Source organism: Rhinatrema bivittatum, chromosome 9, assembly GCF_901001135.1.
Source record: "Rhinatrema bivittatum chromosome 9, aRhiBiv1.1, whole genome shotgun sequence".
NCBI classification, from domain to species: Eukaryota; Metazoa; Chordata; class Amphibia; order Gymnophiona; family Rhinatrematidae; genus Rhinatrema; species Rhinatrema bivittatum.
The window spans coordinates 82882104-82906188 of NC_042623.1; the positions used below are offsets into that span (position 1 = coordinate 82882104).

The 24085-nt window shown below is 40.8% G+C and overlaps 1 protein-coding gene across 4 annotated transcripts in view; it reads left to right on the plus strand.

Annotated features, from left to right (window-relative positions):
• The window catches only part of GRM8 (glutamate metabotropic receptor 8), a 1288815-nt gene that overhangs the window by 452377 nt on the left and 812353 nt on the right, over window positions 1-24085 (plus strand). Inside the window, exons 1-2 of one of the 4 annotated variants that reach the window (XM_029616206.1) lie at window positions 14695-14742; window positions 14831-14909. The exons of the other annotated variants lie outside the window; for them this stretch is intronic. The gene's annotated coding sequence lies outside the window, so the exon portion shown is untranslated. Of the gene's footprint in view, window positions 1-14694; window positions 14743-14830; window positions 14910-24085 lie in introns of those variants that run through there. 4 annotated transcript variants of the gene reach the window in all.

Genomic DNA, 24085 nt, shown 5'->3' on the forward strand with positions numbered 1-24085 from the left:
CCAAAGCTTTTTACGAGTACCTGGTGGTCCAGTGGGGGCGCGGGGACCGATCTCCCGCTCTCGGTCCATCGGCGCCATTTTGGCTGCCACTCAAAAATGGCGCCGTTGGCCCGATAAAAAAAAACCCCACCCGACCCTTTAAAAACGACCCCTTAGCTTCCCCCACGCTCCTGAGTCCCCCAAAACATTTTAAAATTACCTGGTGGTCTAGTGGTGGTCCTGGGAGCGATCTCCCGTTCTCGGGCCGTCGGCTGCCACTCATAAAGATGGTGCCGATGGCCCTTTGCCCTTACCATATGATAGGGTATCCGTGCCATTGGCCGGCCCCTGTCACATGGTAGGAGCACTGGCTGGCCGGCGCAATCTTTAAAGATGGCCGCCACCATATTTAAAGATGGCCGCCAGCCATCCAGTGCTCCTACCATGTGACAGGAGCCGGCCAATGGCACGGATACCCTGTCACATGGTAAAGGCAAAGGGCCATCGGCGCCATCTTTGAGTGGCAGCCGACGGCCCGAGAACAGGAGATCGCTCCCGGGACCACCACTAGACCACCAGGTAATTTTAAAATGTTTTGGGGGACTCAGGAGCGTGGGGGAAGCTAAGGGGTCGTTTTTAAAGGGTCGGGTGGGTTTTTTTTTTATCGGGCCATCGGCGCCATTTTTGAGTGGCAGCCAAAATGGTGCCGATGGACCGAGAGCGGGAGATCGGTCCCCGCGCCCCCACTGGACCACCAGGTACTCGTAAAAAGCTTTGGGGGGGTTCGGGAGGGTGGGGGAAGGTAAGGGGTTAATTTTAAAGGGTCGGGCCTCACTAAAAAAAAAAAAAAACCGATGTGAATCGGAACCAATTCCGATTCACATCACCCACGATCAGATTTTTTCCCCCCTCTAGCCGAACCCGATCATTAAGACGATCGGGCACATGATTCACATCTCTAATGACATATACCATAAAATGTGTCATGTAGATTTCACACTACCATTCATTCACTCATACTCTCACTCATACCATTAAAAACAGCTACAAACTTACAATTGGACACTCCAATTATACCAACTTGTTTAACACATTTTTTCGAACAACTGCATACATATATCTCTTGCTGTTATTTCCCCTATGGCTTATATGCCATTTACAACTCCTCACATTAACTTCTCTATGTTTGCACTTTAACAAAACTTTTACCAGAAAGAATGTTTTTCTTGGTTATCAATTGTATGACAAGAGGTTAATTGAGTGCTGAATCATTCCCATCTCTTATGCAGCTGTAGTTCATATGTAAACTCCAATTTGCTCCATGTTGTAAACTTCTCTCTCCTCCTAGCTCTTCACCTATTTTTCTCCTCATAGCACTGAATCACCTCTTCAAATAGCTCAACAAGACATCACCATTAGGCACAGATGGGGCAGAAGCAAGCAGGGATTGGTTCTGTCCCCAGAAGAATCCCCACTGCTATCTGGTGAGCTTTCAGAGGCTTGAAGGGATTAGAGGTGGGAGAATGACTCCTAACTTGGGTTTTCCAAGGAGCTGAGGAGGTGGCATGTCTTGACAGGAGGCTCTTATTGACTTTTTTAGCCCATAAAGTACACAAGGGTACAGATGGAGTGGCCACTAAGGCCACTAGAGACTTTGAATATCATTTAGGGGGTGGGGGACACCTTGCTTGGATCATGAGCTCCCTTTACATTTCCTGAGCCTGACTGGGAAAATAATTACTCTTTTTGAGATGTAGTTTGGTTTTCTTTTAATGGACCTGTGAAGCCTTTTTTGCAAATGTGTTTTCTAAAAATCACACCTTAAAGGGCTGATTTGAATGGTATTACATTGCAACTGCTTATTAATGTGCCATTTGAATAAACGTTTGGGTAAAAGTTTACTACTGTGAAGCACATTTTTGAGAAATTGTTTGCAAATATATTTTTATGAAAATTTTGTGCAAAGCAACATTTTTGGATTTTTGTGCATTGGTGGGAGTTTTGAAAACATTTTTATGTGAAAAATCTTTGCAATAAAGTTTCACAGCTTAGGGGGTAAATTTTCAAAACTTACGTGTGTTTTCCAATTAAGGAGCGGACTGGGAAGGAACTTCCCAATCCCCTACCCTAACCTCCCATCCCCTTCCCCTATGCTGCCCTCCCCCTATCCCTATCCTAACTACCCCAATTTTTTTTGTTTTACCTTTTGCTCCTGCCAAGGAGCAGGAACAAGTTGCTTGCGCCGGCACCCTGCCAGTGCGTGATGCCCTGGCACAGTGGCAAATTGCCACTGCACCGGGCGCCTCTAGCCCCACCCCATCTCCCTGGACCACCCCATTTTAAAGCTCCAGCACTTACATGCGTCCCGGGGTTCACACGCGTGGCCGAGCCCATTTGAAAATGGGCCCGACGCGCGTGAGGCCTAGCCATGCAAATAAACCCCAGGATTTATGCACGCTGAGTGTTTTAAAATCTATCCCTTAGTGCATTGACATGTATATATGCTAACATTTTACATAATATAGACCACTATTTTTTAGATCTGAAAGCAATGTTAAATCTGTGTTATAGTCATTAAGTGAAGGCAGGAACACTGAGGAGAAATGCATTAGAAAGATAGCATTTACATTAGTCTTCCTAGATTTTCAGCAAAAGCATATGAGTTACACATACAGTAAAAGCCAAGAAGGAAAGATAATTTGTGAATTTTCCATTTTCAAAAGGGAAAAGCACCCTGACTTATTTATATTGAGGATGGGCAATTTTTAGACCACTGATTAACCCAGATAAAGCGCTTTTTACCTACATATAGTTTTTTCAAAATTTCTCACCAGTACTCCAGAATATTTATAAGTTGCTCTGTATTTTCAGAAGTTTAATTTCTGTGTGCCAGACTGCATTCATTCCTTGGCACAAGGAGTTGTTGAAGTATACATTGCAGATGTATGTATATGAAAAGAAAGACCAGGTCAAATCATTATGGAATTGATATAAACAACAACATAGTTTAATCAGTAAACAATTAGTTAATGTTTAAAGGACATGCCACAATTTGAAAAAAAAACCAAACAAGCATACACAAAATAAGAGCAATTTAAAACCTCCAGTTGTAATTTTCAAAGAATCAGAAATGTGAGGAACTGTGACACCTTAAACAAGTAAAGACTCTTGACTTCACTAAACATGTGAACCAATGCTGTCATGGGAGAAAGAATATGGAAAAAGGATTCTGTCATATGGGTCAATCTTCCCATATATGCTTTCCTAAAATTTCCCATGTTTGTATATAGTGAAAGTCTATGCATTTGAGTTACTTATCTCTGGCGGGAGTTAACACTATTAGGGACAGATTTTAAAAAAGTATGCGCGCGTGTACTTTTGTTCGCGCAACCGGTGCAAACAAAAATCCGGGGTCGGCGCGCACAAGGATGCACAATATCGGCAGCCTGCATGCGCCGAGGTGCGCAGCCTGCCTCCGTTCACTCCGAGGCCGCTCCGAAATCGGAGCGGCCTCGGAGAGAACTTTCTTTCCAGAGCCCCCACCTTCCCTTTCCTTCCCATAACTAAGCCACCCCTCGGCCCTAACTAATTCCCCCCCCACCTTCATTTCAAAAGTTTCGCCTGCCCGAGCCAGGCGTCACTTGTGCACGCCGGCGTGCCATGTTCCGGTCCGGGGCTGGTCTGGAGGCCGCATCCAAGCCCCCGATGCCCCCCGATGACGCGCCGCCTCCTGACACGCCCCCTGACAGGCCTCTGACATACCCCCCCAGGAAAGCCCCGGGACTTACGCGTGTCCTGGAGCTTGCGCACGACGCCGAGCCTATGCAACATAGGCTCAGCACGCGCAGGGGGTGGAAGGGGCAGCTTTTTCGGGGTTACGCACGTATCCCTTTGAAAATCTGCCCCTTATTGTTTTTATTTATTACCCAAAATTGCTGAAATAAATGAACCATAGCAAAAGTTCAGAATTCCTATTTTAAAATAACGAACAAGACTTTATAAATGTGAACATGCCAAGACTGTCATGCGCATGAAGAAGCACCACCAAGGAGCAGCTCCTTTGTGCATGCTGTTTGTGTCTCTGCATTGTATATGCTGTGTTTCCATAGCATTTTTTTCAATTTTGAGCTCAGCTTATTGTGTGGCTGTGGGCTAACTTCCCACTATGCTGCTTTATAAAATCTTTTTGTAAAAGTTAGGTAAGTTAGAAAGGTTTTAATTGGAATTATTTTACTGTTTTTACTTGTTTAATTGCAAAATACTTTATCTATTGGAACCTTTCAGATGCCCCAGACTTCAAATACGCTACAGAATATCCCTGTAATAATGATATGGGAACATATGGTAATTTGTGTACTGCGAAGGTATGAGGATATAAACGTCAGCCTCATTTGATTCAGATTCCTAAAGCTTGTTTTTCTGGCAAGTTGCCTTTTAACTATAATGTTAGTGACCTACACATTTGCATGATGAATGTACGTTCTGCGAAGAACAAAACTGCTGGTATCTTTGATTTGCTAATTGCTATTAAGCCTGATATCTTTGCTGTTACAAAAAAAAAAAAAAGTGGCTTTAATGAAACTACCACTGCTATATTAAATCAGTTATGTCCCCTGCATTATATCCTCTTCTCAAAATTGCAGGATAAGAAGAGGGGAGGCAGTGTCCATATGGCTATACATTCCTCCATTGCTTCTTCTGTCTCATAATGCAATATCAAGATTGATGCCCATTATGATTTATTAATGTTATCTTGGACTGGGAGAAAATGGTCCATAGGTAATTGTTATTGTCCTGCAGGTCTGTTAACCATGAATTGTTCTCCATTAGTTGAAGCACTGATCACATTGGAGATTAATATTCATAGTGGTATTACAGGTGATTTCAAGTGACACCTTGATGAAGTTCCCCTTTCGGTGGCTTGAGAAGATTTTTTAACTTGTAGGACTGGGTTGAGTCTAACACATAAGGGGGTAGATTTTATAAATGTACGCCCAGGCGTACTTTTGTTCGTGCACCAGGCGCGAAGAAAAGTACGCGTAGCCGCGCGTATGTTATAAAATCCAGGGTCGGCACGCGCAAGGGGGTGCACATTTGTGCAACCTGCGCGCGCCGAGCCCAGCGCGCGCTGCCTGTTCCCTCTGCCTCCCCTCACCTTCCCCTCCCTTCCCCTACCTAACCCCCCCTACCTTTGTTGGCAGATTTACACCTGCGGAAAGCAGGCGTAAATCTGCGCGCGCCAGCGGGCTGCTGGCGCGCCATCACCCGACCTGGAGCCTGGTCCGTAGGCCTCGACCATGCCCCCAGGCCAGCGCCACGCCCCCGGGCCCACCCGCGAAACGCCGCGTCACTCGCGGCCCGCCCCGCCCGCCCCCGAAACGCCACGTCACTCGCGGCATGCCCCCCCGACACGCTCCTGACACGCCCCTCCATGCAAGCCTCGGGACGTACGCGCGTCCTGGGGCTTGCGCATGCCGCCGAGCCTATGCAAAATAGGCTCGGCGCGTGCAGGGGGGGTTTGGGGTAGGTTTTCGGGGGGTACGCACGTATCGTACGCGCGTACCCCTTTGAAAATCTACCCCTTTGTTCACAAGCCAACACTCAGAGCGGGCCATTTTTTAGATCTTACGTTTGTAGATAACCATCTCATATAATGGTCACTTGACTTGGTCACTGGAAGAGGTTTTATAGTTAGATCATTGTATTCTGCATGCAGACTTAAAAGAGGAGTGCAATAGAAATCTGGCTGATATAACAAATAAGAAATTTAAACATGGACTGATTAATATTGTTCAACTCTGTCAAGTTTGTTTACCCTTAATTAAGAACTGGTATTGGATCTGCTACATCATTTAATTCATATATATCTATCTGGCAGGACACAATCTCACAATCCCTAGATAAAATGGAACCTTTAAAAGAGTCAGTGCCTGCCTGAGTACACATTGGGGCAGATTTTAAAAGCCCTGCTGGATTTATGCGCATAGGGGGGTTGTGCACACCGAGCCTATTTTGCATAGGCCCGGAGACACGCACAAGCCCTGGGACGCGCGTATGTCCCAGGGCTTGAAAAATGGGGCAGGGCGTGGGCGGTACGAGGTGGGGCAGGGCATAGCCAGTGGCCTCCGAAGGCCCACTGGGCCGGGGGATCACGCGCTGGCACTTGGCTGGCGTGCGCAACCTATGCCTGCCCAGAGACAGGCGCAACTTAAATAAGGATTGGGGGGGTTTAGGAAGGGCTGGGGGGCGGGTTAGGTAGGGGAAGGTGGGGGGAGCAGATGGAAAGTTCCCTCCGAGGCCGCTAGGGAACGCCATCGGGGCTCCCCTAGGGCTCAGCGCGTGCAAGGTGCACAAGTGTGTACCCCCTTGCGGGCACCGACCCCGGATTTTTAACATGTGCGTGCTGTGGGCCGGATTTTAAATGCCCTGCGTGCATAGGCCGCCGGTGCGCTCGTAAGTCCTGGGGCTTTGTAAAAGGGGCGGGGGAGGGGCGTGTCTGGGGCGGGACTGGGGGCGTGGCGCCGACCCGGGGGCGTGGTCGAGGCCTCCAGACCAGGGTTGCGCACACAAATCTACGCCCGCACTTAGGTCTTAAAATCCACCCCATTGTGCCTTGGTTTAATGAGAAGCTGAGGAAAAAGAAGCGCCAGTTTCTTAGAACTTAGCGAAACTGGTGAAAGACTCGATAAGATGATGATTCACCTATTTACATTACAAAATCTATAGAGCATCAAGAATTGATCATAAAAATAAAACAAGAAAATTTTGCATCCAGAATTCAAGCAGCTGTGAATTGTTAACATGAATTACTTCAGATTGTTAATGATTTGATACAGCCATGAGCATTTACATGTAATTTTAAAGGTAGTGATGTTAAGAATAAATGTGATCATTTTGTTGTATCTTTTGCTGAAAAAGTTATCAGGACCTCTGCTGGTTTTTGTCTGTCTGACTATTTTGAACCTTAATTGTTTCCTGATAACTCTTTCAGAATGGTACAAATTTGAGGAAGTTTCTTGATCTGAAATTATTCATTTAATCTCTAGATTTAACAATTATTCTTATCATCTTAACCTATTATGTTCCTCTTAGGTGCTGAAATCCATTTGGAATAAGATGGGGATATGTTAGTTACAATGGTCAGTTTTTCTTTGAAGGTTTAGTTCCTCTAGAATTAGACTTTGCCAGTGTGAGGCCACTATTTAAAAAATTCCATCTTAAATCCTTCTGGATTATCAAATTACAGATCCATTTCATCCATACTACTTCTGACTAAAGTGGTTGAAGGCATGGTTTTAGAACAATGAAATTATTATCTGAATGTCCATGAGCTGCATGACTATTTCAGATTGGGTTTTGGACTGTCCATGACACCAAAACGTTGTTGCTGTCTAGACTCTTGTTCTTTTCCTAGATAATTCAGCAGCCATTGATTCTTTTAACCATGAGATCCTGCTGTTTAGATTAACTGAACTGTGGATTTGTGGGACTGTCCATAGTTGGTTCAAATCCTATATTATGAATCATTTTTAGCATGCTACAATTAGTCTGTTGTTCAACAAGGTCTCCATTAACAACAGGGGTTCTGCAAGGTTCAGCGTTATCAGCTATCCCATTCAATATTTATCTGAGACCAATTGATTGCCTATTAGCTGATCTTGGCCTTAATTATAATCTGTATGCTGAAGACATTCAAATTACCTTTCCCATTGGGGATTCTATACAGGATGAAATTTATCGAGTTTAGAATGTGATTCATGAGGTAAGACAATGACTATAATTTAAACAAGCTTGCATTGAATATCAGTAAGACTGAAATATTTTTGTTAGCCAGACTTCTTAAGAACAATATACCTGAAACCCTGAAATTGAAGGCCATCAGTTCCCAATTGCTTTGCAAGTAAGAAATCTAGGGATTGTTTTTGATACATTATCGCTATGGCCACAGATTATTAAAGTAGTTCAAACTATTTTTTTTAGCTCATTCTTGACTTTGGCTGATTTTTGGACTATTATACAGGCAACAGTATTTGGTATCTTGGATTACTGTAACTCATTCGTCCTGGGCCTTTCTGCTTCTATACTGCAATCTATGGGGTATTCAAACCAGCGCGCGGCCATACATGTGCGTGCACTACCCAGTGTGCACACATGTATGCCCGATTTTATAACTTGTGCACGCAAGCGCGGGCAAGTTATAAAATCAGGGGTCGGCACACGCAAGAGGTGCACACTAGTGCACCTTGTGCGTGCCAACGCCCGCGGGCTTCCCCTGCTCCCTCCCCCCCCCCTAACCTAACCTTTCCACCCCTTCTCCTAACCTTTCCCTCCCAGCCCTACTATAATCCCCCCAAAATTCTTGTCAAACCTTTGTGCCTACCTGAAAGCTGGCACAGGTTGCACACAAAAGCAGCCTGCGGGCACGTGATACTCCGACACAGCAGCAAATGGCTGCTATGTCGGAGGCCTCTGGCCCCGCCCCACCCTGCTCCCCGGACCTCCCTGTCCCACCCATGCCCCGCCGCCGGACCACCCCTTTTTGCAATCCCCGGGGCTTTACGCACGTTGCCGGGCCTTTTGAAAATAGGTCCGGCATGCGTAACCTTTTGAAAATCTGCTCCTTTGCAAATAGCTAAGTATGTATCTATGCATATTACAGTTGAGGCCTCAATATTCCACACCAATTTTGCAGTCTTTGTATTGGCTTCTTATTATCTGGTGAGATACATTTAAGGTTCTCCTGATTATCTTTAAGGTATTACACAGTATAGTTCCAATTTTATCAGTGATACTTTGAAGGTTTATATCTCCAGTTGGATACTGCAATCACAAGGAAAAAGTTTACTTGAAATGTCATTTGTTAACCAGTAAATAAAAAAAACAAAATCCTTCCCTAACATACAAAAACATTGAACTAGGAGTTCCCTGAGGTAGGAAGCGTGGTGTCTTATGAAATGTGGATTACGTTGGTTTTGGTCTTCTTCCTTTGGAAATTCACTGGGATATTTAACTGAGCGCCTATTGCAGATTTTTAAGATAAGTGCTTTTTTATGAACTGTATTAATTTTCACTAAATTTTCAATGTAATCACTAAATGTAAAGATCCAAAAATAAGGTGGAAAGAAGCATAAACCGATGATTAAATCAATATTCAGGCACATAAAAAAGTTGCAGAAAACATTATAGCGTTTAGCCTGTTGATATGATAGTTTTGCTTTCTCCATTTGATTTAAAAAATGGACACTCCTAGTTCAGTGTTTTTGTGTGTTAGGGAAGCTTTTTGGTTTTTTTTTTTTTAATTTATAAAATTTCCTACCTGGGACTTTATTTTTACATTTGTTAAACAGTTACATCTATGTAAAACATGGGAATGAATGTTCACAGTTGCATGGCCGGTCCTGAATGCTTTACCTGAAGACATTTGATCTGACAAATGTATAAAAAGTTTAAAGAAAAAAGTTAAAGTTTTCCTAGAATTTGAGGCATTGTTAGTGGTCAGCCCACAAATGATTTGGCAGAACTTATGTAGCGTGCGATTTTAATGCTCGGTTTTATAATATTTATAGGTATATATGTATATTTTATGTTAATTATGTATATATATATATATATATATATATGTTTCTCACCTAGACATTATTGATAGTAGATTATAAATACTGTAAAATAAATAAATAAGAATAAAACTCATTCAGTTTAAACTTGCAAAATTTTCTGCTTAAACCATGAAATGTCTCATGTACCTCATTACTCTTGCTTGTTTGTCCATTGTAACTTTGATTTGATCAGGCTACTCCACTTCTATCACAGACCCTTAAACAATTTCAAAAACAAAAAAAAAGAACACAATTTAACTTGACTAGTCATTTGAAAAAGTGTTCCTGTTTTAGAATTTCTCTTGATATGGGTATTTTGGACATAACATTATTTATCTTCAGTTTCTCATCTTTTTTCCCCTGGTTTATAGTTGACTATGGATTTCTGATTGAACTGTTGCATTTAATACCACCTGCAAAGAAGATTTTTCCTTATTTCAATACAATGATCTTATGCCTTCAAAACAATTCTGTGTGGATGTTTATCACAATAGTTGAAACAGAAGCACAGAGTAAAACAAAAAAAAATCAAAGTTAAATATTTTATTTGCAATATATAATTCACAATCAGCTACATGATAAAAATAATCGGATCTATCATCAGATAAAGGTCACCTTTAAGACAGCAATAGCACAGAACAAACAGAAAGAGCAAAACCAAATAAAAAATGAGAAAGTTCTGAATCAAACTATCATAGATGTTCATTTTCAACTAATCTCAAAGATACTGAGTTTTATAGAAAGTGCCAGAGCTATGTAAAACTGTAAAGTCTATAAGATGTTTTGTAACATAAAGCCACCTGCTTCGTATACGTGAAACAGGTCTAAAGTTATCCAGCTAATTTAGGCCTGGATTCATCATTCATTGCCGAATGATGAATCCAGTGAAAACATGGGGTGAAGGGGGGTGGCCTGCAAAAGCCCATAGCATTCGCATCACCGTGGTGTCTTTGCTGCCGGATTTCGCACCAAATAGCGCCACCATGAAAGGTGGTACTATTCGGCGTGCTACTGGCGACGATAACGTTAATAACCTTATCGCCACCAGCGAAGACACCGCCGAGTCAGCCCCCTTGCCACCCCGACTCCTCCCCTTGCTGCCCCGACTCGAATTTGCATGCAAAAAGACAAAAAGAGCAGTGTTCAAGAAGTTTAAAGGATCCCTAAAAGAGGAACATAGGGAAGAATACCTAGTGAAACTAAGGGAGACAAAGAAAGAAATCAGGAAAGCAAAAGGTCAAGCGGAAGAAAAGATTGCCAAAGAGGTAACGTGAGGTGACAAAACATTTTTCAGATATATCAGAGAAAGAAGGGAGGTCCGAAGTAGAATACTGAAATTGAAAAGTGATGAAGAACAATGTGTGGAAAGAGATGAAGAAATAGCAGAAATATTAAACAAATACTTCAGTTCCGTGTTCACTAAAGAAGACACTGGAGAAGGACCATTGCTGGTTGAGAAGACCATAGATGGGGATGAGGGAGACAAAACTCTGTTTACGGAACAGAATGTATGAGAAGAGCTAGGCAAACTAAAGTGGACCATGGGACCAGGTGAGGTACATTCCAGGATACTGAGAGAGCTCAGAGACATGCTGGCCGGTCCGCTGAAGAAACTGTTAAATAGATCACTGGAAAAGGGAGTGGTGCCACGGGATTGGAGAAGAGTGGTGGTGATCCTGCTTCACAAAAGTGGTAGTAGAAAGGAGGCTGGAAACTACAGGATGGTCAGCCTCACCTTGGTGGTGGGAAAATTAATGGAGACACTGAAGGAAAGGAAGTGAACTACTTACAATCTGATGTGTTGCTGGACCCGAAGCAGCATGGATTCACCAGAGGAAGGTCATGTCAGACAAATTTGATTGTTTTTTTTGATTGGTTGACTAGAGAATTGTATTGAGGAAGAGCGCTACATGAGATATACTTGGATTTCTGCAAAGCTTTAGATGTGGTCCCACACAGGATGCTTGTGAATAAAATGAGAAGCTTGGGAGTGAGCACCAAGGTAGTGGCATGGATTACAAACTGGTTGAATGATAGAAGATAGCGTGTAATGGTAAATGGAACCTACTCTGAAGAGAAAGCCATGTTAAGTGGAGAGCATTAGGGATTGGTGCTGAGGCCGGTTCTGTTCAATGTTTTTGTGAGGGACATTGCGGATGGGATAGATGGTAAAATTTGTCTATTTGTGGATGATACTAAGATCTGTAACAGGAGTACTGTGTTCAGTTCTGGAGACAGTATTTCAAAATGTATAGAGACAGGATGGAGGCAGTCCAGAAAAAGGCGATGAAAATGATGTGGGGGTCTATATCGAAAGACGTATGATGAGATGCTGAAGGATCAGAATATGTATACTCTGGAAGAGAGGAGGTACAGGGGAGATATGATACAGACCATCAGATGACCTAGAAGGTTTTAATAATACACGGACTTCAAACTTTTTCCATTCGAAAGAAAACAATAGAACTAGGGGTCACGAAATGAAATTCTGGGGGGATGTCTCAGAACCATTTTCAGGAAATATTTCTTCATGGAGAGGGTGGTCGATGCCTGGAATGCCCTTCTGGAGGAGGTGGTGAAGACAAAAATAGTCAAAAAATTTAAAGGGGCTAAAGGATGGAAATGAGATAAATGTGCAGGGGCGTAACTTGCTGGTATGGCAGTTACTACCCTTAGCAGAAGGCATGGAGATTACTACCCTTAACCAATATGCTTTGATGCTTTTAATGCAACTGCAAAATTGCTCCCCTCTTAAATGGCAGGGGTTAAAATGAGGAATTGGATTCAGATGACAGCTGAGAGCCCCGACTTTCGTGGTCTGGGATACATGTTACAAAGATATGAGAGAAAAAAAACACAGGACTGCTTCTATGGCCAAGTCCTAAAGGAAAGAAAGAAAGTGTGCATAGGGATAACTTGCTAGTGTGGCAGTTACTGCCCTTAGCAGAAGGCATGGAGATTACTATTTTTTTTTAACCGTTAAGCCTCGATGCTTTTAATGCAAACACAACATTGCTTCCTACTTTGATGGCAGAAGGAAAAGGAGAATTGGATTCAGACAACAACCAAGAGGGCTCTGACTTCTGCAGTGTGGGGTACTGATACACAGACATAAGGGGATATAACATAGGACTGCTTCTATGGCCAAGTCCATAAACAAAGCACGTCAAGCAGCACTGTCTGAATTTTCAAGAAAGCTCATCATCCAGTAAAACATGTTGCTAGCTGCGATTTTTATGGGTTATCATAAGGTTAGGGGATAACTGCATGGAGAAGCAGTTACTACCTTAGGAAGATTGCCAGGCAGACTTGGTGGACCATTTTGTTCTTTTCTCCTGTCATTTATATGTTCTATGTAAGACTTACAAAAAACCTTTAGTATAAGGCTTCAAGAATCCTCCTTGTTAATTCTATAACTCAAAACACTGCTCCAAAAAGGAGGAATTATATTTTACCCTTGCTAACACACAAATATTTTTTTGGGAAATTGTATCAGAATGGTTGTGCCTTCACAGTTGCCTGGCTCTTGCCCTTACAGGGCTACAACCAGTATCGTGTATATGGCACACAAAGTCACCTCATTTACTCTTTCCCAGTTTCTTATTTTAAAAACCCCATCACGTGATTCACTATTAAAAACCTATCTCTCGTGCAACATTTAAATTTTTACCCACACCTAAGTGCTCTCCTCAAAAGATTTCTTTCAAATTCTCAGTTTTTGATCAATTCAAATCTCAAAAACATTTAAATGCTTATCTCAGTTCTTTACGCTGTTCATTCAGTTCACAGTGCCGCTGTTACATACACACTCCCGACATTGACGATGTTTCGGCGGCAGTACCCGCTTTCTTCAGGGGATCTCTCCTGAATATGAAAACACATTCATTCTCACTTATCAAAGTTATTTCTCAAACACTTTTCAACATTTTATGGCTCTAGCTAAGTGACTTACTTTCAGAAATGGCCGCAACCAGCTCCTTGCCCCAGCACTGCTTCAAAAATGGCACTTGTCTCTAAAACTCCCAGAAACCACTGCTTTTAAACAAGACAAGTTCCTGCTCTCTCATCCAATCAAATCTCCAGAAAGACTGACCAATCCACTTCTTTGTTCAGTCCCTCAGGATGAACCGTGCCTAACTTAAAAATCCATTTTTGCTCCTTCTGCAACAGTTTGAGATTAACATTCCCACCCCGCTGATCCTCTTTTACAACTTCCAATATTGTGCATCTTAGATCTTCAAAGCCATGGCCCTGCTCTGTACAATGTTGCACTAGAGGGGCTTCCATCCTCAAACATTTCAATGTACTCTTATGTTCTATGAGCCGTGTTTTTAACTTCCTCATAGTTTTGCCCACATACAGTAATTTGCAAGTGCACCAGATAACATACACTACTCGTGAAGTGGCACAATTTGTCCGCACATGTGGGACATATCCTTTTAATTTTTCATTCGGAATATCACAGTTTGAATGCGCTTCTGCAAGTGTATCCAGTGTTTAAGGACCCCCCGATGGTGGCTTATAAACGGGGTAGTAACATTAAGGAAATGGTGGTGCATTCCTCCTTTCATGAGTTGACAGAAAAAAATGAAAATGAGGAGGTGGGTCATTTTCCATGTCAGGAGTGTTCTATGTGTGTGGTAGCACATTCAAACTGTGATATTCCGAATGAAAAATTAAAAGGATATGTCCCACATGTGCGGACAAATTGTGCCACTTCACGGGTAGTGTATGTTATCTGGTGCACTTGCAAATTACTGTATGTGGGCAAAACTATGAGGAAGTTAAAAACTCGGCTCATAGAACATAAGAGTACATTGAAATGTTTGAGGATGGAAGCCCCTCTAGTGCAACATTCTACAGAGCAGGGCCATGGCTTTGAAGATCTAAGATGCACAATATTGGAAGTTGTAAAAGAGGATCAGCGGGGTGGGAATGTTAATCTCAAACTGTTGCAGAAGGAGCAAAAATGGATTTTTAAGTTAGGCATGGTTCATCCTGAGGGACTGAACAAAGAAGTGGATTGGTCAGTCTTTCTGGAGATTTGATTGGATGAGAGAGCAGGAACTTGCCTGTTTTAAAAGCAGTGGTTTCTGGGAGTTTTGGAGACAAGTGCCGTTTTTGAAGCAGTGCTGGGGCAAGGAGCTGGTTGCGGCCATTTCTGAAAGTAAGTCACGTAACTAGAGCCATAAAATGTTGAAAAGTGTTTGAGAAATAACTTTGATAAGTGAGAATGAATGTGTTTTCATATTCAGGAGAGATCCCCTGAAGAAGGTGGGTGCTGCTGCCGAAACATCGGCACTGTGAACTGAATGAACAGCGTAAAGAACTGAGGTAAGCATTTAAATGTTTTTGAGATTTGAATTGATCAAAAACTGAGAATTTGAAAGAAATCTTTTGAGGAGAGCACTTAGGTGTGGGTAAAAATTTAAATGTTGCATGAGAGAGGTTTTTAATAGTGAATCACGTGATGGGGTTTTTAAAATAAGAAACTGGGAAAGAGTAAATGAGGTGACTTAGTGTGCCATATACACGATACTGGTTGTAGCTCTGTAAGGGCAAGAGCCAGGCGACTGTGAAGGCACAATCATTCTGATACAATTTCTATGTAAGAATTGCCATACTGGGTTAGACCAAAAGTCCATCAAGCCCCGTATCCTATTTCAAACAGTGGCCAATCCAGATCACAAGTACCTGGCAGGATCCCAAAGGGTAGATAGATTCCAAGATGCTTATCCCAGGGATAAGCAGTAGATTTCCTCAAGACCACCTTAATAATTGTTTATAGAGTTTTCCTCCAGGAACTTGTCCAAATCTTAAATGCAGCTACACTAATAAAGGTGAATTTTAAAAGCCCAGCATGCATTATTTAGGGGATATGTGAATAAGTCAGGCTCATGAGTACCGAACAGATTGTAAAAGCTGCTGAGATGCGGGCTTATCTCCTGTAGCACATATCTCTCAAAATTTTTCAAAAAGGGGTGGGGTGTGGGCATGATCTAAGCAGGGCATTGGCATTTTGGGAAATGAAGCTAAAATGTGCTTGTGAAGACTTACATAACCCGGCACACACCGAGGTCCTCTTCTGTGTAACCTTACTTCTGCTATGGATGATGTGTAAGTTCAAAAATAAAGGAAACTAAGCAGTCTGTGTGGTTTTAAGGGTCGGGGCTAACTGGGGAGAGTGAAGACTATTGAACTACGGGCGTTGGAGTACCTATCTCTTAACTGGGTGAATTGGGGATGAACTGGTAAAACTGGGAATAGCATTGGCACACACCCTTTTTAAAATCCCCTGACTTAACATAGTAGAAGCAGTATGTGCATGCCCTTGCATGAGCCTACTTAAACTTTGGCACATATGTGCGCATGGCCAGGCTATTTTATAACATGTGTACATATATATGCACAAATTATAAATAGCCATGTGCCTGTGTGCAGGTTTAAAAGTTACCATCCCTGCTTTCATCACATCCTCTGGCAATGAATTCCAGTGCTTAATTATGCACTGAGTAAAAAAATATTTTCTCTTAGTTTTAAATATATCTAGTAACTTCATTGTGTCCCCTATTCTTTGTAAACAACTGATTAACGTTTACTCATTCCACTCATTATTTTATAGACCTCTAACATATCTCCCCTCAACCATCTCTTCTCCAAGCTGAAGAGTTCTAAGCTCTTTAGGCATTCTTCATAGGGCAATCATTCTATCCTCTTTATCATTTTGGTTGTTCTTCTCTGTACCTTTTTCTAATTCTGCTATATCTTTTTGAGATATCGTGACCAGAACTGCACTCAATATTTGGCTGATTAGAATCTTTTATTTTTATTGTTTATATTTATAGTTCACATAATATTCACATTTATATTTGCTGTGAATTTGATTGGGTTTTTTTGTTGATTTCAATTATTTTATTATAGTACTTTTTTTTGTATGTCTTATTATATTGTGTTTTTATTTATTTTTTTAATTTTATTATGTTGTGTTTTTCTGTTCAGTGTTGTATTATCTACCCAGAGCAATTGCTGGAAGGATAGTTTACAAATTGAAGAATTATATAAAATAAATAAATCAGATTGAAAAGAGAGGTACTCTGATCCTTAATATTCTTGCCATTTTTCTCTTATGTTGAACACACGGGAACAACCTGCTGATAAGAGAACTCATGGCAGTTATGATGGTTGTACCAAACAGAACCTGATAATGCATCCCTTTTACTTGCTTTATAAATATATCAACTTTGAAAAGGATACATATTCATTGAAAATGTTATACCAGTTCTTCACATACCTATTTCACAGTTAAATAATTGTGTTCTAGTATGCTATAAATGCACCCTCATTTTGAACTCTTTAATATATGTTAGTGGCCATTTTCAAGTGACCTGTAGAAATGCCATGTGCTATTGAATTGCTAAACAGTGGCTTCACAAACACAATTTATTCATTTTTAATCTCAATAAATTTGTCTGCAGCTCAAAGTTTGCATATAGGGTCAATGTCAGCATTGTCCTGAAATGGTTCCATCAGCTGTACTTATCTCCAGTATGTGATTTTGGTGGATCGGCTGCTTTGGTTTTAGTTATCCAGTCTTCTTTGAAATTGAAATAGCACTTGCTTTAGACATGTACTTCATCTTTACTACTGTCTGGCACATAAAGTTCTCTGTGCATGAGCATTTTGATTTTAATGACTAGGCAAGATTTTAGGTCAACTAGATGGGTGCATCAGGGCAGACTGGAAAGCACATGACATGATAGCAGTGGCACTGTGGAAATATAATTGGAGTAGCTGAATATAAAGTAGTAATAAACAAATTCTCAGTTAGTTGTTTTGCTTGTCAATTTTGTAACTGATGATTAATTCTATATTGGCATGAATAACATATTCAACCAGCAGAAATTCCTAGAGATAGAAATAAAAATGTGTCCATGCTTCTTCCTAGCTAGTTTGAGATCAGGGATGTTGACATAAATGTTATGCTCTATCCAGAGACTATAACAATTAGAATCTAGACAGAATTACCAGGACAATTCACTTGATTTCCACACTGTGACTGGTTGCTTCCAAGATGCTTGCTTTACATGGAGGTAGACAATGTACAAAACAAGAAAATGAACCACACTTCAATTTCTATCACATGGTTATTACAATAAAGTAGAGTTCTCAATTTATACATTCACTGTAGCAAAACTAAAGTGGAAACGACATGGACTCAGTTCACTTCAAAATGCAAAGAAGATGTATAAGCATCAAATTTCAAACATGGTATTGGTATCTGCCTTTGCATTATAACTATCTCTGACCCAGGGTTGGAGAAAGGCTCTCCAGCAATGCCCAAGCCACTCAACTCTAGCTAGCAATCAATAACATCTGGAAGAAAGCCAGGAAGCACAGAGCAGACAAAATGGCTAGTATATTGCGCACGAGATTGTGAAGTCAGACTGGAAGGGAATGTGTAGATGTATTGTCTCTTTCCCTCTCCCCCCTCTTCCTTAGTTACCAACAGCCATTAATGGCTTCCAACACCAGATAATGATATGGCAACATTTAACCACCTCTACTTTGAGTTTGTATTTTATCCACTTTTGTTTCCTGCTGGCATAGCACAGCAGTGGTGTCTAGCATGACAAGGAAATTTTCTGCTATTTCAGTTTTTAACAAGCTGTCCTTTTGTTCAGTCCTCGTCTGGAAGGCCATGCATGGCAATGCTCTAGTGGCTTCTTTGCTACAGGATATCTAGTATATCTGCTAGAAACCACATGTTACAACATTATATTAAATAACATACTTTCTTTGCAAAGATGATTAATAATGTCAAAATGGTCAACATAGCTGAATCAGAAAGGGCTTATTTCTTATCTGACTTCTAATCTGAAAATAAATCATAAATCTTTTACAAAAATATGTATATGAAAGAAAAGCTGCTGAAAAGCAGAATACAAAAAATAAATAAAAAAATAGACATCATAGTCACATCCTCCCATAAATAAGTTCACACTGTCACAATAATACTGTACTAAATTAGGAAGATGTATGGCTGACAATATGATATTAATACTTCTATAGCTATTGTGAAAAGCAAATTTTGTCCATAATTATTGCCAAATAACATACTGGCAAAATTGTATTTATTTTTTTTTTTAAACATAACATGGTGAACCTGGACTGGTGGCTTCTGGCTCTGCCCCATCTCGGCCACCTCCCTCCCTAACCCCAATAAAATACAAGGAGACATATGATAGATTAATAAAAGGCCGCAGTTTATTAAGAAACAAGCAGAACATATGATTAAAGCCTCAACTGCCATGACCCAGCAATAATCGCCTGTCACCCATAAGGGCTTCCGACACCCAACTGGGAAATCTCTGCCACTCTTGGGGCTATCCCACCATGTCCCAACATGAGAGGCCTCACAGCTGGATCAGTGACCTTACTGCCTTTGTATTGGAGCATACGGGCTTCTGGCCCACCCATGCCAGTACATGACCTTCTATCCCTATGTAATGCTTCATAACATTAAACACCTTCGCTAACTAAGGCTCGGGTTACTTGCCAGGGATGGGGACGTTCTCTCACATGCAAATGTGGATAAACTGAAGCAGGTTGAACTTTAGGGACCAATCTAAATACTGACATATTCAAAACTATAGTTTATCTATTTTAACAGTAAAAAATGCAACAATTTTCTTTATGCTTGTGCTGTTCAGTTTTGGTATCCTGCTGTTTCTGCTCTTTAAAGATACTGTAGAAGAGTCTTTTGTTGCTGGCATGCCTGCAGTTTCCAGCTCCTGTACAGTATAAATCTTCCCTGACTGGCACTGAACACAGCTGTCAGACATAAATGACACAGGTCATGTCAGACTGAGCACTTGTAAATAGCCTTTTATTATGTTGCGTTGAATGAAAGCTACCAATTCCATTGATATACTACAAATTATAGTCAAGGAAAAACATCGGTACAGAAAAAGAACAGGTCGTTCAAATTTCCCAATTCTTTCCGTTAATTACCTATTGACAGATAAAGGCAAAGAAGAGAAAAAAAATCAAAGGACTGAGGCAGCACTCCATCTTCAAAGCAAAAGTCACATCTTTTCATGAGCTGGACAAATCTAAGAGATTTTAGACACATTTTGCCAGTGATGGTTTTACTTTCTGATGCTTGATAATTAGAAGTTGTTTCCTCAAATACTGAAATATCATAAATATTTTTTTTTATTCCAGGTGGCATTTCTTTCTGTAGATTTTATTTTTTAAATTTTTCTAGAAAACAGTATGCAGTTAAATAACACCTTTTATTTTCAATTGAAAGACTAGTAGAGGTCCCAAAGTACTATTAGCAGGAACCATTTTCATAGGAAAAGGCACCTTCAGACTCTGAAAAGAATTTCTTACAGTGGCCTCTCCTTATAGCAGGGGTTCCCTGCCTTAATGGCTGTTTCACAGTTTTGTAAGTTTAGTTATCGGGCAGTAGCTTCCCTGCTATAAATGTTGATTCTAAGTCGGGAATTTATAGAAAATATATGTTTGGGTGAAAGAAGCATTCATTTTCAGAATAGGAGGCCATTATCCTGTCACAACGTTGGTTCTCATGAACAGTATTTCTGTGACATAACTGATTAGAAAACTGTTGTAAATGGAATATCGAGAAACTAAAATGGTATTATAAAGCCAATTTACTCTGAGAGGTACCTCTGTAGAGGGAAAGCAGTTATTTACTCTGTCATCATTGAAAATTTTCATTCTGATAAAATGACTCAGCATTCACTTTTTATGCCTTACCCTATAAACCACCAACCTCTTTACAAAAGCATAATTGTATTGCATACTTTCTGTCATGCTGATTGACGTTCAGCATGTGTATAGTTCTTACTGTGCTTTTACAAGCCAGCCATTTTCTAATAGTTTGCTGATTGTACGGTGTAATATTTTTGTTGTAGTTTTGTGAAAGAAATGCTTTATTGCCTTTTATATCCTGCATCTTTCAACTCCCTCTCCCCAAGGGTATGCCTGGACAGCTCTGGGAAACCCTTATTGGGTGGAGTGACGCCTGCCCTGAGGCACTGTTTCAGCACTTGACTTTGACCAGCAAAGGCTTCTGAGGTAGCAGAAATCTTCCTTCCCTTCCTAGGCCTGAATATACCACTTTGGAAACATGAGATCACTGGATGGGGTCTTTGGACCTAGATTTGCATTGCATAATGCTTTGGCCTGAGCCATGAGATCCATCCCAAAAAACTTTTTGCTCGGCAGACTATTTTCTACTTTTGCCAGTATATAATGGTTAGGCAATATAGTAATCGGATTAACAAGCATGATTTTATTTGGTATAATTCTATACAAAATATGCTGTTTCCCTGTATTCCCATATTTAAGCAAATTAATTATAGGTTGAGGAATAATTAGTTTGTTAAGAATAGTAGGGAATTTGAGCGGCACTGTAAGTGGAATAGTGGGTAGAGTTGAAGATGCAGAAGACCAAAACCACTCTAAAAATGATTTAAATGAAATCGATTTAATTTATTGAACAGCTCATAGAAATCAAAAGATTGAATAGTGAAATAGTGAAACTGGGAACAAAATTGGTCTCAAAAACTATTGATTGTACCATAGCATTGTTCATCATTCAGACCAGCAATGTTGTGGAGATGGTGCATAACATAATAGATCCCAGTGAAAAAAAAAGTCCAACATCCCTCTGTATAAATATCTAAGGGAATTATTTACAAAAGGTTTTCTCCCATTTTGTGTCTATGGGAAAAAGACTTCCTAAATAGGGCTCTAGGTTTCTGTAAATAAAGTGGCACATTGTCAATTGCATGTCTATCTGGCACTATATATGCTTTCTTTTTAACCTGTGCAAATCAAATCAATATTCAAACACAAGGTACCCATGTGCTAAGTGTTTGACTATTGGCTTGTTAAATAGATAAAAGTATGCCCCTACATTTATATCATCTAGAATATGGTGTAGAAGGGCATGAACACTTGGTCCCAAGATGATGGCATACTAAGCTCACCATCTGATAGAGCTCTGAGTTTCTGCCCCCTTTTCTTTTCTTTTTTTTTTTTTGCTTACTTGTCTGCTAGTTCTTGTTATGGTCAAATACAAGGGTAGACCCCTCCTTAACCTGCCAGCAAGTTGTGGGACCAATGGATCATTTCACTGTGACTTTGGTGGGCAATGCATCTGACCCAAATAAATCATTGGGCAGCATGGATGATCCTCTGGAACTCCCACTCTTCGCGGATTGAAGCATCTTGGAGCTTGGGACAGAGAATGTCTGCCAACTGTATTGGAGGATATCATCAACGCGAGACACTGCAGTACTCTGCTGGAAGCTGAAGCTACTGAGCAGCAGATTGTTGCAGGGGGAGGTACGCTGAGCACTCTAGCAGTGGATGAATCTTGATACCTGCTGAGGCAGAAGGAACATGCATGCTAGAAAACTGGGTCAGGAAATCCTGTGAGTTGTAAACAGAGCTAAAAAGAAGCAGTGCAAGGCCTAAGCACGTGGTACCAGAGCTCATCCAAAAGTAGGAATGAAAGACAATTCTTACAAGAACAAAGTCTATTACGCTGGAAGAAGTACTACTTATTGCAATCATGTTAGAAAATGTCTTTATCTCACATGGGTGGAACTAATATAAAGTGTAAAGAATTAAAATCCAGGGAAATTGTCTGTGATTTGAAATTGCAGAATCTTTCTGACAATATGGAATACTTGCAGACTAAGGTCTCTAATCCGTTGGCAACCAGCAGGATGCTGGAAAAAGATAATTTAATTCTACATGGTAAGCTTGCAGCTATAGAAAATTATACCAGGAAGAACAAGATTCATCTCATAAATATACCTACACCAGTGGTTCTCAACCCTGTCCTGGGGACCCCCCCAGCCAGTCGGGTTTTCAGGATATCCACAATGAATATGCATGAGAGAAAATTTGCATACACTGCCTCCATAACATGCAAATGTTCTCTCATGCATATTCATTGTGGATATCCTGAAAACCCGACTGGCTGGGGGGGTCCCCAGGACAGGGTTGAGAACCAGTGACCTACACTGTCTAATGTGTCACCTAAAGATCTGTTTTGGAAATATTTGACTGAGGCATTAAAAATCCCTGAAGAGGCTTTTCAACCAGCTTTAAAAGCTTTTATCTTCCCAAGGCCACGTATAAGGGGATTGAGGCAGAAGGTGATGGATCAATTTAGCTCTCATGAAACAGTCTGAATATGATGTAGATTTTAGTACGCTCAGTGGGAGAGGATAATAAATCCAAGGGAGCATTGATGGTGTCTTTTATTCTAGATACAGACTGGGTTCTGAAATGCTATGTCATTAATAGAAATTCCTTATTTATTGGATATTGGGTTTGTTTTCCTAGATATCTGTAAAATGATTCAGGCAAGATGTAAGAAATTTCTAGAATTGTGAGAAAGTTACTGCTATTGGAGCTGAGTTTAAGCTTAAAATTTCATGTAAGTGCCTGATTGCTTACCAAAGATTTGCAGTATATTTTCCAATACACCCCAAATTGGAATCCTTTATGAATAATAAATGCCCATGTAAGTAGATGTTAATTTCTATAACTTAGCTCACTTCCCCTTCCTTCTCTGATTACATGTAGAAATATAAATGTTTTTTGATCTAATGGTTTACATGTACTACTATTTTGGGTTAACGCCTACAGGTTAAGATATTTTTCCACTTCTTGGTTTATGAATGATTATTATACACAATGTTTACTATCTGTTCCTACATTTTTGAGGGCTTGGATATATGCTACATAATATGAAATTTTGAGTTGAGATGATTTTTTATTTCTTTTCTTTACTAGTTGGATACATTTCTGTTTAATTGCAAATTATGGGCTGTATTTTCTAATATCGTATGGCTTTCTGAATTCCGCGGTAGTGGGGGACGGTGGTGCTATTGTTTTGGGAGGGGGGTCAGATGGGTGGGGAATTCTAAATAATTAGATTTTTAAAGGGTCAGGTGGATTTGGGGGTTTTTCTGTGCACCCTTTCTTCATCCCCCCTCCAAACAAAATGATAAGAAAACCACATGAAAATTTTGTGGGGTTTTCCTATCACTTTCAGGCCCCCCCCCCCCCCCCCCCCGATACTTGATGGATTAGAAAATATCATACAATATTTTCATCCATCAGAAAAATGATTCACATCCCTACTGCGCACCAAACCTCTTGATCACCTCCAAAACCTTATCTCAAGTTATTAGTTGACCATCCTACAGTGGTATAAACAGTTGACTTAATACAAGGCTCTCTCTCTCTCCCCCCCTCCATGAAACAGGATTTGCAATATTTATTAGAGATGAGCTTAGTTTTTTTTCTACCGGGTCATTTTTTCAGTTGGACGCTTCAGGCTAAAGTTTGTTTTTCCTCGGTTAGTTTTATCGAAAAACGAACAAAAACTAAATGGGGAAAAACGAAACGGGCCCAAAAAACAATGCAGGAAAACAAAGCTCAAAAAACCCACCCCAAGC